This window comes from Tamandua tetradactyla, chromosome 18, assembly GCF_023851605.1.
Source record: "Tamandua tetradactyla isolate mTamTet1 chromosome 18, mTamTet1.pri, whole genome shotgun sequence".
Taxonomy (NCBI): Eukaryota; Metazoa; Chordata; class Mammalia; order Pilosa; family Myrmecophagidae; genus Tamandua; species Tamandua tetradactyla.
Genome location: NC_135344.1, coordinates 58,103,259 through 58,120,998, shown reverse-complemented (window position 1 = coordinate 58,120,998; position 17,740 = coordinate 58,103,259). Strand labels below are relative to the sequence as shown.

Sequence of the window (17,740 nt, the reverse complement as noted above, 5' to 3'; positions counted from 1 at the left end):
TGATAGTCAAAAGTCAGGAAATAATTCAGTCTTCGGAAAAATCTGACTAAAATTCTCTAAAAAACAAAACTCTGTGTCAAAGATGGAGTCATTTCCATAGATTATACCAAACAAGTCTCATAAAAAGAATTTATTATCTTGAAGTTCACAAAAATCATTTTTCTTAAGTTTAAATCTAATTTTGGCTCCTAGCAAAATTTCCCTGATGGCTAACATTAAAAACTGATTTGAGCCCACAGTTTCTCATGAAAAAATGCTTTAATGGTTTCATTTAATACATCTCCACTCTTTTATGTCTCCTGGTTCAGATTTTAGAGATTGTTTCAACGAACCCCATCTCCCCCACAACACAGGCTCCTGCAACCCTCCAGGTAAGATATCTTCATTTAGGTTCAGTTGCTATTTATTTCTATTTCAAAGCAAATCTGCGTTAATCAAATCTCCTATAATGTTGTCTATAAAGTGGGCAGTCAAATACATTTCATTTACTGACCGTTCAACCGCCAATTTAGTGAGCTATCCTACATCTATCACTTTCATTCATAAGACACTCCCTAAGACTCATCCATTTCTATCTGCAAACCTCTCAACACAGACAGAAATCAGTAAGTCGGAAGAGGCTGAATAAGATAGCACTAAACTGATGCTGTAGTCAAGGTAAAAAAAAAAAAAAAATCACCAGGGCACATGGTCATTCTTTTTGAGTTAGGACAGGGAATTTGCCTCTAGTTCCTTATGGCTATGATATTTTGCTAGGCCCTAGTTTGAAGGGATTTACGATTCCTAGTAAGTTAGGGTTAACTTCTTGTATTGATGCTGTGTAACTTTGTAGATTTTCATAACATTCCAGAAAGACAAGGAATTGGGGGTGGGGGTATGGTTAGGGATTCAAATAATGACTGTTTTATAAACATGAATCTGAAGAAGTCAAGATTTTGCCTATCACTGAATTAGAGTCTATTCTCATCAATTATTCTGACCATACAACTGGTTGTTTTCACCTTAAACGCACACACACACACACACACACACACACACAGAAATTTCCTGACTTCTTGTTGCGACATGAGGTGAGGCAGGTAGATATCAGGGATATATAGGAAAGGAGAATACAGAGTACGATTGTTAAAAAACAACACATTGCTCACTATCATATTGCATCAAATGTCCAGACAGGTCCAATCATGAAGGCTGACACTATGAGTTACAATCCCACCATAAACAGGAAAATGTTTTTCAAGGCAGGAAAAAATATTTTCGAATCCATCATGAACTATTTGCTTAAGTATATAATGTCTGCTATAAAAACAAGTTGAGAATATTGATAGGTTTACCAACTGCTTATGAGTATTTGGCACCATTTAATAAAGAATCATCATAAATGCTACAATGTTAACAGACAGAGGAGTTCTAGATAATATTAACTCATCTTTTTTTAAATTCTCTTACAATTCATCACACACTGTATCAGAATTATTTCAATGAAACTTATCCAGTTTCTAAAAAATGGTGAACTCTGTATGGGGGCCTCCATTTTATCGATCTGTGTGTCCATTATAGAGCATAACCTACTTATTTACACATAATAAATTAATATGTGAATGACTCATACCTGTTCATTGCAAAATTTTAATCTCGCTTCCTCTCACTTCTCTTTAGATGAAGGCTCCTGTGGAGTCCCAGTTATTCCTCTTTGTTTATATTCCTAAGCTATCCCTCTAGCAATTCTAACTGTCAAAGGAATAGTTCACATTCTGGCTGCCTCATGTCTTAACTAAAAAAATAGACTCACTCTTATTGTGATCATCACAGTTACCCATAGCTGTGCCCAGACTACCTTTGTCCTCTTTTAGTCTTGTCTCTAATGCTTCTTACTTCAAGTCCTCCTGCTCTGACTTGTTCTTGGAAGTTTTTCTCTGTCTTCCGATTTTCATGTTAGGCTGGTTGTATCTCGTCCTTGCCTTCCATTTGCACACTTTTCCTACTGATCCACATCGGGCCTCCCTCCCTTTCTCCTTCAAATTGCTTCTTCAACCCCATCTGCTCCACAAAGCTTGCGAGCAATTACACCCACACAACACTGTGGGTGTTTATTATTCCTGTTGTTTGTACTCTTAGTAAGTTTTTTTCAGGGTGGAGGTGTGTTTCCTTCACTTTATCTCTTATAAAACACGCTGTGCGTCAAGTATCTATCTATCTATATAAAGATGGTAGTTTTCTTTTAGACCCTTGACTTAAATGAGATCCTTCGGATTTTTTGAATTCTTCCTTGGTAACTGCAACAAAAAAATACCTTTCAAAAAACAAAAATAAATGAATGAATAAAACTACAGCATTGTGAAGCTGTAGGATTGCAAGGGACAAGTGAGCTCATTTATTTCAATTTCCTCATCACAGACAATGAAACTGAAACCCAGAGAGATGAGAAAATTTGGCTTAGGACTTACAGAGAGGGGCCCATGCAACAAGTCTCCAACGCCAGGCACCGTGTGTGTACCCACATTTATATGGCCCGCTAGCACTTTTAAGAAAAGGAACTACTAACCATTGCCAAGCTGGCTCTCCATGGTGCTTAAATTCTTCCTGCACTGGCCTACAGAATCGCCTCTGTAAGCACCTATCTCTCTCTTGCTACTGACTACTACCTTCTCTGAGGGTTCTCGTTTCTCGGTGGATACTTACACCAGAGAAGCGACTGTACTATATTCAAAGTATCTAAGTACCATCATATTATGAGGTTTCCCATCATTTCAAGCATAATGTCTTATTTCTCTCTTATGCTTCAGTAGCCAGTACACTGTCTGACAGAGAATGCATGTGATGGAATCAATGGATGATACTGCAGTGAAGGGAGATGGGCTTTTTATAACTATACCTAAGAATAAGTGTGTTTTCAGAGAAATTTATTGGAGGTAACCAGATTGCTGTTACCACATGTACCTAGGTTCTGCATCACAGGACCAGATAAGACCTCATAGCCCCCTTCAGATTTTCCCAGAAAGATTAAGCTGTGGACCCAAGAAAGCTCTGCATAATCATTATTGATAATATATCTTATAAAGCTAGAAAGTTTTCCTTATAAAAATTTTTTAAGAATAGGGGGTATGATGGTAGTTCAGTGGCAGAATTCTCACCTGCCAAGCAGGAGACCGGGGTTCAATTCCTAGCCTGTGTACATCCCCCAAACAAACAAGCAATCAAAAATTCAACAAATGGTGAGGAAATAACAGTATACTCACGTGGAAAAAGAATGAATTGTGGCCCCCGTCATACAGCATACAAAAAAAAATCCTAGGGCCTAGAAAAATATAGGCCCCTTTTCCGAATGGGATTCTACTTCTTAAGAACATTCTTCCACATTACAGAATATGAGAATATGCTAAGAAAATAATAGCAAATTCTCCATACTTTTTTTTTTTTTACAGAATTTGTGAAAGGGAAGCATTGTGATTTTTAAAAAAAATAATCTGCATCTGTTATATTCCCAGGTACTATATCAGTCATTCTTTTAAAAGACATTTTGGAATACTATTGGTGAATATCCTTGCTAGACATTTGAGAATACAACTATTTCTAATTCTTGCCAACTCCTCACATGTTAATATGTATGTGATTTACTATTTGAAGGTATATGTGTTATATTTGCAGGCTGAAATAATAATATCTATGTTTTACTTTTTAATTTAGCTTATATTTGTCTGTGGGTACACAGGCCTAGGTGCAATGCGGTTCACAGCTTTGAAACTCACTACCTGTTAACAGTGTACCATGCCTGCTTTGGATTATCTGGTTTGGAATTTTTACACTTGGTATAACAAAATAGTATCAATCCAGAATCAATTTCAGTGCTAAAAGAATCTGTCTTCCATCAAAACTATTATAATTTTCAGGTCTGTTCTAGTTTGCTAGCTGCCAGAATGCAACACACCAGAGATGGATTGGTTTTTAATAAAAGGGGATTTATTTTGTTAGTTCTTCAGAGGAAAGGCAGCTAACTTTCATCTGAGGTTCTTTCTTACATGGGAAGCCACAGGGTGGTCTCTGCTGGCCTTCTCTCCTGACCTCTGGGTTCCAACAACTTTCCCTGGGATGATTCCTTTCTGCATCTCCAAAGCCCTGGGCTGAGCTGCGAGTGCTGAGATGAGGAATGCAGAGTTGCTTGGGCTGTGCTACGTTGCGCTCTCTCATTTAAGCACCAGCCAATTAAGTCAAACGTCATTCACTGCAGCAGGCACGCCTCCTAGCCAACTGCAGATGTAATTAGCAACAGATGAAGTTCACGTACTATTGGCTCATGTCTGCAGCAACAAAACTAGGTGCCTTCACCTGGCCAAGCTGACAACGGAATCTAACTACCACAAGGTCCTAGTAGGTATAGATCCTAAGCTCAGAGGGCATCCTGCCAGATTTTCAGCTATTTTATTTAGTTATAGAGTCTTCCCTCCTTCCTTCCTTTCTTACTTTTTCTTTCCCTCTCCCTCCCTGTGTCTCTTAAAGATTATACCCTTTACTAAATATGTGGTTATTGTTCATAATTGAATCCTATATTTCTGGACTTTTTTTTTCATCAAGAGTTCATATTAAAGTTCAGTTTTGTTTTTCTTACTGCCTAAACCAAGCTAGACATGCAAAAATCCCAAAGTACACCTTAGATCTATGTTAAAGATAAGTATGTTAATATCAGACTTTGTCAAGTTTGATGCCATTTTGATGTCTAAATCATGGTGTATCTTTACTTTGCAGTATCTCTCAATCACTTCCTTATTAATACATTTAAAAATATAGTTTTCCATTCTAAAAATAAATTAAGGCCATGCACCTCAATTATAAATCTTGTCTGAAACACAAAAAGCAACAAGATTTTCACTTTTCTTCATAATACTCATGCTTTTACATATTTATCTAGTCCTCATATAAATATTCATATTTATTTCATAAATTCTGTATTTGACCCACTTATATATGACCAGAAGGCTTCAGGCAAACAAACAATAACCCTTTAAAACTAGCTAACATTCAAACTACACATTTGCTTCTTAAGCTTACAACAAAAATGTTATTTTGGTATTCACTTACTATACCTTAAATTAACAGTTTTTAAATTTTCTTAAATGCTATTTCCCTAAAACATCTTTTTTAGTCACCTGTTCCTCCACGCTATGTTTCAATCCATTAATAACTGTAACTTTCCTTTCTGGCCTATAATTATATTTTCCACCTACACACTCATCTGTTTACATGTTTCTCTTTCTTTTATATTTATTCCTTGGCACTATTTCTGATGTCAAGGCAAATACAGCAGCATTTGATCTTTGTGATCTTCACACTCTCTTTGCTCCTTGGATTTCATTGCTTCTAAGTTTGATTTTCAGTTCATTAATTTTGCAGAAGTAAGGTGCCCTATTCAGATGCACTTTGATTGAATATTCCATTGTCCCAGGATTAGATAAAATTATTCTAGATTATAATAAATTAATTAAAACTCAATACACATGAATTACATGAATGTATACATACACTATGGATATGTACAGACTTACAGATATTACATAAATGATGTACCACATACATTTATAATGTACATCATGTTTTCCAAGAATGTTCATATATACATATATCATTTGCTCTTCACTAGAACTCTAAAAAGTAGGTAGTGTAAATAGCCTTATAAAGTAAGCCATTTTAGAAATGAAGAAACTGAAGTTATGAAGAACTAAGATCACACATGGTTTTGTCAACCATTATTTGTACTCTGTTGATTTTGGTTTTTTTGATTTTCCTAAATACAATCCTTACTTCTACTGCATCAAGCTGTGTATGCATAAACTCCCCATACCCAGAGTAGCAATCTCTTTATAACAAAAAAATTTCCAGATTCAGTTTAAGACTTGCTTATCTAATACAATGTGTAATTCAATAAAATAAATGATTTGCCTTGATTTGGGGATTTTTAAGGATTTCAGTCTCTTTGTGATATGAATTACATAATATATTTCATACTTACAAGATGTCTCAAGTTCCATTTATGTGTGGTTCTAAGAAACTGTATCAGAATCCAGTTCTCAGGGAAACATTTCCTTCTTTGTTCCTTTTTCCATCTGTCTTATATAATATATTTAATCATTCACAAGTGCTTACCAAGAACCTATGATATGCAAGAAACTCTTCTAAGCACCATGATGGACACCAAGTCAGAGCCCTGCCTGAGCACCCCCTCTGCAGCTCTCTGATCTCTTCTTCCACTGCCCTGTCTCAGCTCCCTCTGCTCCAGCCCTCCTGGCCTCCCTGCTGTTCCTTAAACCTGTTGGGCACGTTTCTGCCCCAGGACTTTTGCTTTGGCAGTTCTCTGTTTGCTCTTCACACAGACATCCGCAAAGCCAATTTTGACCTAGTTATTTCATATCTCCCCAGAACTACTTAGCACTCCTCTAGTACTCCTATTCTGCCATTATACTTCATATTATATTTATTGGTATACATTCATTTTCCCCCAGCAAACTATAAGCCCTCAAGGGGCTATAATGGGAAGAGAGACATGTATTCAAATAACTCTATTTGAATACAGTCTTTACAAACCTGCTAGCACAATGCCTTGTAATAGCAGGCAAGTAATAAATCTGTTATCTTAAATTGCAGTACCAGACGAGGTATATAAAAGCTACTGCTACGGGACGATATTTCAAAAAATGTGAGATATGTATCAACTTAAGAATATAATGCATGGATGTAGTGTCTTCTAATTACACAAAAGAAAAAGTCTCACTGAGATGTGATGTTTTTAATATATCCAACACTTGATAAAAGTAAGAAATATTTTTAACAGTGAAAGAACAGGTTTCAAGCTCACAGCCTTTTGCAGATATGAGTATTTAGCTAGACTTTTTAAAACATTATTTTGTATTATTGTCTTAATTTTATATATCTCTTGTAATTATAGCAAGTGATCTACTAAGTACTTATGCTATTTTAAAATTTTTGATTAAATATTAAATGCTAGCAAAAATATTTTTAACATAGGTAATGTGTAAAGAATAACTATTAGACAGACACCTGTTTACCTGGACCCTCAGTTTCATATGTGGTTCTCACATCATCTCTTCCTCTCTGTCTGAATTTGCATTTCCCATTTTACTGAAGAGTATAATAATATTTTCACAAGCTTTCTGGATCTTCACAGCTTTCCTGTTTGTGAAATACTTCTTCATGTCAATTTTTCTTATTTGGTAGTTTGTGTTATTTTATTGTTTTGTGGGTGTTCCTTACATATTTGAAAATTAACCATTTTTCCAGTTACACTTGTTATAAATATTTTATCAGTTTGTTGCTTTTATTTTCATTCATTTTATGGTATCTTTGGTAGACAGAAGTTATGTTTAATACAGATGAACTTATTCACCATTTTATTTGTGATTTATACTGTTTGGGTCTTGTTTAAGAAATCCTTCCCCAATCTAAGTTCATAAAAATACTCTGTTTTTTTCCTAAAAGGTTTATGACTTTTCCTATTCATATTTATGTTTTCAATCAATGTGTACCTGATTTTATATATGGTGAGGTAGGGATTTAATTTTATTTTTATTTTCCTATATAGATAACAAATTGAATACTCCATGCATTCCCAACTGAACAGCAAAGATAGCTCTATTCTCTGTTGAGTCTTCCTATGTGTGAAATCTCCTTTGAGAATCTCTATTTGGTTCTGATACCACACTGTCTTAATTACCATATCTTTATTATAACTTGACTATGTAATAGGACAAATCCTCCCCACCTGTTCTTTTCCTTACAGAGTATCTACGCTATTCTTAACTGTTCATTCTTCCATATACACTTGGCATCTACTTGTCAAGTTCCAAAAAATAAAAAATTAAAATTAAACCTGTTGAAATTATCATTGGGCTAGCATTGAATCTCTAGATCAATTTAGGGGGTAACGGACAACTTACAGTACTAAGTCTTCCTATCCATGACCAAGTTCTACCTGGTCATTTATTCAGATCTGCTTTAGTACCTTTCAACAATGTTTCATTGTTTTCTCCACAAATGACTTGCACATCTTATCTGATTTATTTCTAAGTACTCAAGTTTTTCTGCCTATTGTAAAGGGGACTATTTTAAATATAACATTTTCTGGGTATTGCTGGCTTTAAAACTCGTATGAATTAATTTGGTACCCAGCAACTTTGCTAAAGCTTTATGCATTATAATAATTTGCCTTTAAGACTGTTTGGCTATTGCTCTATATCCAAACATATGACCTGTATATGACACTTGAATCTGTTCCGTTTCAATTACTGCCTTATTTTTTTACACTTAAAAATTTTATTTTTATTTTACCTTACTGTGTTCAATCACCCAGCAGGGATTCTTGCCATATTAGTGACTTTGATTATAAACTGCTGGATGAACTAATGCATAATGGGTACAGGGTTTCTGTCTGGGATGATGGGAAAGTTCTAGTAATGGATGGTGATAAGGGTAGCTCAACATTGTGATTGTAACTTATTTCTCTGAATGGTATTTTTGGGAGTAGTTGAGAAGGGAATGTTGATGTTTTGTATATGCTTCCACAACTTTAAAAAAAAAAGTACAACAAAAGAGTCAATGACAAATGCAATATCTAATAATAATTAAATGCATATTTAATAATAGTGGAGAAAAGGCTTGAAAGGACATTATTGGAATATATGAAAAAATTGATATATAGACTGTAAGCTTTATATCAATATTAAATTAAGACATTGAGTAAGTGGGTATCTTTGATTTTAGGAAACGTACATGGAAATATTGTATGTTCAAGGAGCATGATGCAAACGATGTACTCTCAAATGTTTAGAAAATGATTGATAGATATGAATAGGTAGAATGATACAGCAAATGTGGCAGAATGTTAACACTGGCAGATCTGGGCATCTACGGGGGGAATACTGGAGTTCTCTAAAGATTTTGTATTATTTTTGCAACTGTCCTGTAAATTTGAAGTTATTTCAAAATAAAAAGTTTAAGAGAAAATGTTAATTGCACAAAACTTTCTCCACTAATTATGACGGTTGCTGAATTTAATATTTTAAATAGTTTTTATGAGGGTAAGGAAATTTCTGCCTATTCTTGGAACAGTGTTCTTTCTAAAATCATTTGAAGGTATGCTGAATTTTAGCAAAAGCTTTTTAATCTTTTAATCTGTTAATGTGGTAAATTTAATGTCCTAGGGTTGAACTTACCTCGCATTCAGATTTCCATTGTTAATGTTTTACTTAAAATTTAAAAATGTAAAACCAAAAGTAAAATTAGCCTAACTTTTTCTTTTACTATTATTGTCTAATTTTGACATCAAGACTATAATGGACCCAGTAAATAAATTGGAGTGCTTTCTTGATTTTCTTATTTTCTGGAACAGCTTTGGAATTACATGTATGTTTAAGAAAACTCATGTGTAAAGCCATCAGAGCTGGTATTTTCTTTGTGGGGAAGTTTTCAATAATTCATTTAAGTCTCTAATGGTTACAGAATCATTCTACGTTTTCTTGAGAAGGTTCCGGTAACTTGTTCTAAGCCTTTCCATATAATCTAAACTTTACTTCTGTTAGCATAAGGTTATTTATAATATTTGATTATTTTCTGTATACTTATAGTGAATTAAAATAATTATAAGTCTATGGCAACATGAAATTTTACAAATGTATACCCTAGTAAAACCACCACCCAGATCAAGATATGAAACTTTTCCAATATCCAGAAGACTCCTTCTCACCTCTTTATATCTTTATAGTTGATGACACCCTAAAGATAACTCTTCCGACTTTGATTATCATAGATGAGTTCTGCCCATTTTAAAATTTTATATGAATGGAATCATGTAGTAGCATGTGTCAACATTATGCATGTGAATTATCCAGGTTTCTAAACAGCAGTAATTCATTCTCCTTTATTGCTGTGTAGTATTCCACTGTATGAATGCAATGAGTTCATACCATTATAGAAATGTATTTATCCATTCTATTTTGATGGACATTTGGGTGACTCCAGTTTGAAGCTTGTATGTTCATGTTTGGTGGTAAACATATGCATTCATTTCTCTTATATAAAAAACTGAGTACAACTGATGAGTCATAGGATAGGCAAATGTTTAGCTTTAGTATATATTGCCTACTGTTTTCCAAAGTGGTTATACTAAAATATATTCCCAGTTGGCTCCTCATTTTGGGAAAAAAATATTCTTGCATTTTAAAAAAATTTTAGACATCCTGATAAGGGTAGTGGCTCTCATTGTCTTTTTTAATTTCTTAACATAAGTTATGCCTCCTCTGTTCATTATTAATATTCTTAACTTCTGTGTCATTGTGTATTTTTACTTTATTAGTCTCACCGGAGGTTTATAAATTTTGTTAGTCTCAGAACACTAACTTTTTACTTTGTTGGCCTCCTTGTTGCTTCTTTGTTTTGTTTTTCATTATTTTTTGCTCTTAGCTTTATTATCTATCTCCTTCAACTTTTTTAGGGGATTGTTTTGTTGTTCTGTTCTTGTCTTAAGCTGGATGTTTAGCTCATTCATACTTTGCCATTATCATTTTCTAATATATATTTTTACTTTCTAAAAGCTTTTCCTTTAAGTACATTTTAGCTATATATCACAAGTTTTGAAACATAGTTATCTTTTTTCTAAGTATTTTTCATTTCTATTTTTATGTCCTCTTTGTTCCACATGTGGTGCTAATTTAAAAATATATGGAATTTTTAAAAGATACCTTTTTCATTAATTATTTATTTGTATTGTGATCAGTCAATATGACTTGTGATTGTAAAACTTTTATATTTGTTGAGGATTGCCTTGTAACAGGAAGGGTACGAAAGAGACCAATGGTGTACAATTCTAAGACTTGACCTAGTCAGAGGATGGTGGAACTGGAACTGGAGGGGCAAACAGCAAAGCCCTCCCAACAGAAATATCAATACCACCTGGAGAGGGATTGACTCAAAAAAGGTAGAAGAATGGAGAAGATGCAGCATACAGAATGAAGCTTCAGAACAGAATGACCAGGAGAAAGATGAAACACTGATCAGAACTGGAGAGAAAAGAAATTATGATTTGATGTGACTGAAGAGTTCGCAGAATGTCCATTTGGTAATATTAAACACCAGATGAAAACCTAAGATTGGGACTTAAAGAGAGTTTGAAATTGAAATTTGATATTTTAGTCATCTGCGTGAGATAATAATTAGGTAACAGAAAATGGACAGGAAAAGAAAGACATTAAGAGTAAACACGCACCTTTAAAAGTTAAAAAAATATAGATAGATAGATAGGAATACAAGTTCTGGATAGAAAATTACATCTGCATTATGTGGTAGTGTGGCAATGCAGTAGAAAGGGATCTTGAAAGTAGCTTTCAATTTTCTCCCACTGTTCAAAATCTTTTATCTTGAATAGATACTTACTAAACTCTACCTCAAGGCAATTTCAGCCAAAATGTAAAAAAACCTCTTTCCTACACAGGGTTTGACCACTATGTTGGACGATTCCAAAATCTTTGGCCTTGTACCCAAAGGACAACTATGCACAATTCAAGATTCATGGTTGCATACAAAGCCATTCCTATTTCTGAATTTCATATTTCCTCAAAAGACACTGTAACCACATGAAAAGTAGGAGCCCAAAATCCAGTACTGAAATTAAGTAGAGACTATCTATGGATGGTGGCAAATTCAACGTGCGGGTAACAAAAGATGCTAGGTGTACATGGGACATGGGACTTGGGACAGGGAGAGCGGACCTGAGGCTTTTGCTTCCACCTGCCACACCTTGTATTTATGCCAGGGGGCTGCTAGCCCCACACACTGTAGAAGCCAAACAAATATTAAGCACAATAACAATTAATAAATGCAGACTGAACTTGCCAAGTCACTCAGTTCATTTCAAGAACATCTTAAATCTTACAAATTTACTTGGTCATGTAATTTTCCTACTTAATTTTTAAATACTATTTATTTAGAGGGAACTTAAGCCTTTTTTTTTTTTTTTGGCTTTCTGCATATTTAACTTAGCTAAACAGTATCAGGCATTCACAATATAAAAACTTTGAAAGTATATTTTTCTTCCTCATATTTTTTTTCGGCCTCAGACAGAAATTTTTTATTATACAAACCAAAACAGAATTCTGAAACTTTGGTAGGTTCTGAATGGTCACCATGTATATTTCATTTTTAGTATAGGTTTTGATCTCAAGACACCAACAGACCTTCATATTAAAGGTGAGTTTTGAATTGTTAGAAACTTGGAAACCTCCAGTTTATTTTAATGTATTTTTAAAACTAAAATATCTGAGTATTTTTGGATAAAATTATTTATATCACTGCATATTAGTTACTAGATATACCTGCAAATAAGAAAGTATATTGTTTTTGTCGCTTTGAAGAATTTAGACTGCATTCATTTATTCAAGTTATATTCACTGAGCCCTTACAAGCTGTTAGTTGTCCAGAGAAAGGGGAAGAAGGAAATAAACAAGTAAACAAAGAAAGGTAATCCGAAAAGAAAATCCCAAGAATGAGACCAAGTTAGATAAGGCTTTTAGGGGAGGCCATCATCTGAAGGATGAGAAAGCCAGTGGTGCAGTGAGGCTGGCTGGGAGGAGCATCCTTGGGATAGAGCAGCCTGGGGAGGGAGCATCCCCCTAGAGAGGGAGCATCCCGAGAACGAAGCAGCACAAGGCTTTGGTAGACCCATGCCCAGGAGGCCAGGGGACAGGGATGAGGAATGGGGTACGGGGCATGAGAGCTGACCCTGGAGGAGGTCAGAGAAGCTAAATACAGCCAGACACAGTCTTAAATGGATGACAGGCTGGAATTTTGTTCTGAAAGAGATAGGAAGCCACTTAAGAATTTTAAGTGACATCATTTAATTTACATGTCTACAAGATTTACTATAACTGCATCTTAAAGTATGGATTAGAAGGAGGCAGAAAATGAAGGAGAGTAGGAGGCTACTATGGTGTTCAGTCAAGAAAGGAAAGATGCTTGTAGTAATTGGGGCTATATATATATTGTAATCCTCTTTACTAAAATGATGAAAATTAGGAGGAAGAGGCTTCAGGAAGAAAATCATGAGTTGAGGTTTTACACATTATGCTTCAGATCTCTAAAAGAGATTATCAGTGGAGAAGTCAAGCAGCCAATAGGGTAGAGAAATCTAGAACTTAGAAGAGAGAACTTATAGGCTAGAATTACACACTGGGGGAGTCTTAGCACAGAGACAGCGAAAGCCACATAAATAGATTAGATGCTCATGAAAAGAATAGACAGAGAAGAAAAAGAGGTTCACAAATTATCACAAAACCCCTCTAACGGTAGAGACAGAAGGAAAACTAGGAGAGAGGATGCCGGGAAGTTCAGAAAGGCACTTTACAGGAAAGAGCAGTCAACTCTGCCTGGAGTTTCAGAAAAGATGAAGACAAAGCAGCTGTCTCTGGAATCTGGAGCTCGCTGGTAACCTTGGCAGGAGCAATTGCAGCTTGTACAGGAAAGCAGGCGTGGAAGGGGAGTGGGATAACAACAGCCGCCAGGCACAGGCTCACAGTATCTATGGTAGGTCTTCGACAATGATGAGACATTTTGAGTACAAATAAAAATATGAGTAGTGACCTTACATTTAAAGGGCTCAGAAAAACAAACATTTATTCACCACCTTCTAGTCTCCCAACACCATGTCAGGTGCATTATTCATGAAAAAAGCCAGGTGACCAGCTTTCCTGTGGTCCCAAATCATCCTTGCCACGCATTGGAAGAGGTTCTGAAGAGTCCCCAGCCAGATACAAGCTCTGTGGTAGCCATGCGGTGAGGCATTTGCCTGCTATGGGCTTGGCACCGTCCTAGGAATGTGAAACTGAGTAACTTCTCACCCCAAATAATTCACGGAAAAGGAAAAGAAATGTAAACAGGTAATTATAAAATAATACATCAAGGTTTAAGTAATATTTATTACAATCTTTTATACCAAAGGCATTCAAAGGGAAGGGAGATACATATGGTAGGAAAAGAGGTCATGGGAGACCTTCTAGAGTGGCTGATATCCAAATAAAGCTTCATGATGGAGGGCAATCAGGAGGAGAAGAGATTATTCAGAGCAGAAGGAACAGAACAGCCTAAGCAAGACACAGGGAAAGTATGTTGTATGTGGGTTAAAGTACTTCTGATTATAGCATAAGGTGAAAAGTAAAGCAAGGTAATGAAAATTTATTCAGGGATCAGAACCTGAGGTCCTGTATTTCACAAAAAGGTTATTATATCCTTCATAGGAACAGAGATGCAGAGTTAGTCAGATTTTTGCTTTAGCTGGACTTGAGCAATGATCAGAGGTTGAACTTAGAATGTCGGAAGGAGATGGAGAAGAGGGGATTCAAGAAATAAATACGAGCTAAAATCAAGTTGACCTGACAACTTGTGGAGCAAAAGGAAGAGATTCGGAAGATCAGTAGATTGACAAGTGAAATAGAAAATATAAGAAGCAGGTTGGAAAAAGGATATTGAATTCAGTTTTGGTCCTACTGTGTTTGAAGTTCATGGGAAACACTGGGTGGATACATATAGGATTCTGATGCTCAGTAGAGAGCTTCAAGTTGGAGGTTTTTGTTTAATTGGCTTTACTGGGGTGTAATTCGCATACGAAAAAGGGTTCGCTAATTTTATGTGCAATCTGGTGAGCAATGACAAATGTATACAGCCATGAAATCATCACCACAGCCAAGATGGGGAACACTTCCATCACCCCCAAAAGTGCCCTCCTGCCCCTTGGACATACTATTTGGAGAGTCGTCTGCGTACGGGTACAGTTAAGGCTCTGGGCGTGGGTGAGGCCCCATAGCGAGAGTGTGCAGGGTGAGAGCAGGAAAAGAGAATGCTAACTTATAGGAAGGAAGAGGATATGGAAGATTCAGGTACGGAGGGAATGAAGAGAGAAGACGGAGAAGTACTCTGAAAAGAGTACATCGCATTGCATTAGGCAATTAGGCAGTGGCATCAGAGGGATGGAAGCACAAGATCCCTTAGAACTGGGTGGAGGAAGTGAACTATTAGAGAGAAAAAAATGATACCAAGAAGATTTTATGAAAAGGACAGGGACTGTTAACTAGAGGAAAGTGCCAGTGAAATAGTGAAAAGAGAACCATGAACTAAGATTTAAGGAGGCTTGGATTCCCACCTCTTGTCTATCTCTTACTAGCTATGTGATCTCAGGGAACTCTCAATTTACCTGAGCCTGTTTTTTTGTCTGTAAAATAAAGTGGCTCAGTGAGATGGCCTCCATTTCCCTTCTAGTTCTGATTCTGTGTCATTGTATGTGTACTGAGTAACTGGAGATAACACGTATCACAGAATTTGGTACAAACGAAACATTTTTCACAAAATCAGAAAGTGTTAAGCAGAAGAAATGGAATTCACATTCAGAGCTATCTTTGACTCCAAAATCTCAACAACATGACAGCTACCACTACCAGCCTTTTGTGAATATCATATATCCCGTCTTTCATCCATTTGTTGGAGTGTATGGTTTCATATGAAACACATTCTTCCTTAGATTTATATTTAAATTTAAATCCCTTTTAATCAGGTAATCTAATTTTCGTGAAATAACATTCCATTCAGTCTATGATGGATGCAGTCTTCTGTTTACCAATATGTTTCTGTGATCATAAGTCATGGTCCAGAAAAATCTAATCCTGTTCTTGACAATATATATGTATCCGGGTTTTATTATCTCCTGTGGTCTTTGCACTTCTGAAATCTCAATCCTTAGCAAGAAGAAGAGATGAAAATACCACCCACATTGCTAAGTCCTTCTATTTCCACCTGGGATATCAAAGTCAGTAGATAGACAGGTCATACTTCTTTTTGTGATAAAATGCATTCCCACATGATAGACCTGTCATTTGGCAAAGACTTACATAACAGATCCCCTTTTACCTAATCTGGTGAGAAATTCACACAACACTCACAATGAGAAATCCATGGAAGCTTAACTCAGCCAAGAGGAAATGTGAGCAAATTAATATTTATCATGTATTTTTCTTACTGATCATTATTTTTAGTTTTTTATTTGTAAAATTCTATATATGTTGAGATAATTTTCTACATCAAGCCCAAATTGTATTGCGCCTTTTTAACTATAGAGGAAGAAGAGAGCACACAGAATTTCTAATTTAAATAGTATTAACAAAGAAAAAATTGGTGATAGGAACAATGAAGGAAATGTTGAATGACTTAGTGAACTTTTGAGGCAAAAAGGAAATACTCACACTTAAATCCTCATATCTGGTCAATTATCGGCATCACTATAAGCTCTTATTAATCAGGTTTCAGAGGTAAGTACCCTTGTGTATAAAGAGTCATTTTTCATGTTTGATAGCTAGTTAAGTGCTTTAAAAAACATGATTTTAAGAACAAAAACAAACAAGTTCTTTAAAAAATATTTTAAATATTATTCTCTGCCAGTGCAGGATAAGATAAGTTTTCTAATTATCATCAACATTTTTGGTATCATTAAAGACCCGAACGTGCCTTAAACATACATTTTCCTCATTAAGTAACTCTAATCAAATTAACAAGGTGTGACACTATTCATATGTCCTCCTTAATTTTTGGAATATTTCATCTCAAATGGCATTATAATATAGTTATTCATAAACATCAGAAAATACAAACCATGACCAGAAAAGAAGAAATAGGTATATACCTTCCCATACACAATCCACTAGGAAACAAGAGAACCCGATTTTGCTTGATTTTAAACACACACAAAACGGCACATAAGCACCGCACAAACATGGCCATTTTAAATCAACTTTATACACGATTTAAATTCAACAGGAATATAAAGTCTTCTAAATATGTTAAACACAATCGGAAAGAAAAGAGGAGGGAGGGAGTAGTTTTCTGCATAAATGATTTAAGAATTCTCATTTGAGAAAAAGCTGTAAGACATTTTGAGGACAACTGGGGGTATAAGAATATGGACTTCTAGTAGCTGATATTACGGACTTATTTTATTTCATTACTTTCCTTAGCTAATGATACTATGGTTAAACAGGAAAATGCCTTTATTCTTAGGAGATACCAAGATACCTGCAGCTTAATTTCATATGACTCAGGTTAATAGACAAGATATGACAGAGAATAAATGTGACAAAACATTAACACCTAGTAAATCTGCAATAGGGAGACACACACATGTTCATTGTATTATTCCTTTAACTTTTCTATCAGTTTAAACACTCTTGAAATAAAGAGTTGGAAAAAATTAATTCATTTCATATGAATACCACTACCAATATTTATTTCAAAAGAAGTATGATCCAACACATGAGCCATTATCAAAACTAAATTCTTTCAACTGTCCTTGTCAGTTTGCAAAGATTTCATTTATTTAAATGAGATGAGGCATATTTACTTGAAGAGGGAAAGTATCTTCAGAGTCTGGGAGTTTGCCTGTCACACAGATGCCACATTTCATGAGGTTGGGCTGGGTTTCAGTCTTCTCAGCTCCCCCCTACCAGCTGACTGATGCCTAACTACAGGGAGAAGCAGAGGGGGTGCTCCAGGAGGGTGTGAGTGCAGAGAAAAGATAAGGAAACTGCAGTGACCCCAAACTGAAGGGAAATGAATCTCCCTGGGGTTTTCATTTGGATGGATCTTCAGATAGGTGCAGGTAGGAAAGTGGAAAGACCTATTATACACCAGGTGATAATGCCTT

The 17,740-nt window shown here is 35.5% G+C and overlaps 1 protein-coding gene across 4 annotated transcripts in view; it reads right to left on the bottom strand.

Annotated features, from left to right (window-relative positions):
* ZNF521 (zinc finger protein 521) overlaps nt 1–17,740 on the bottom strand; it is a 288,821-nt gene that overhangs the window by 136,750 nt on the left and 134,331 nt on the right. The window lies entirely within an intron of this gene.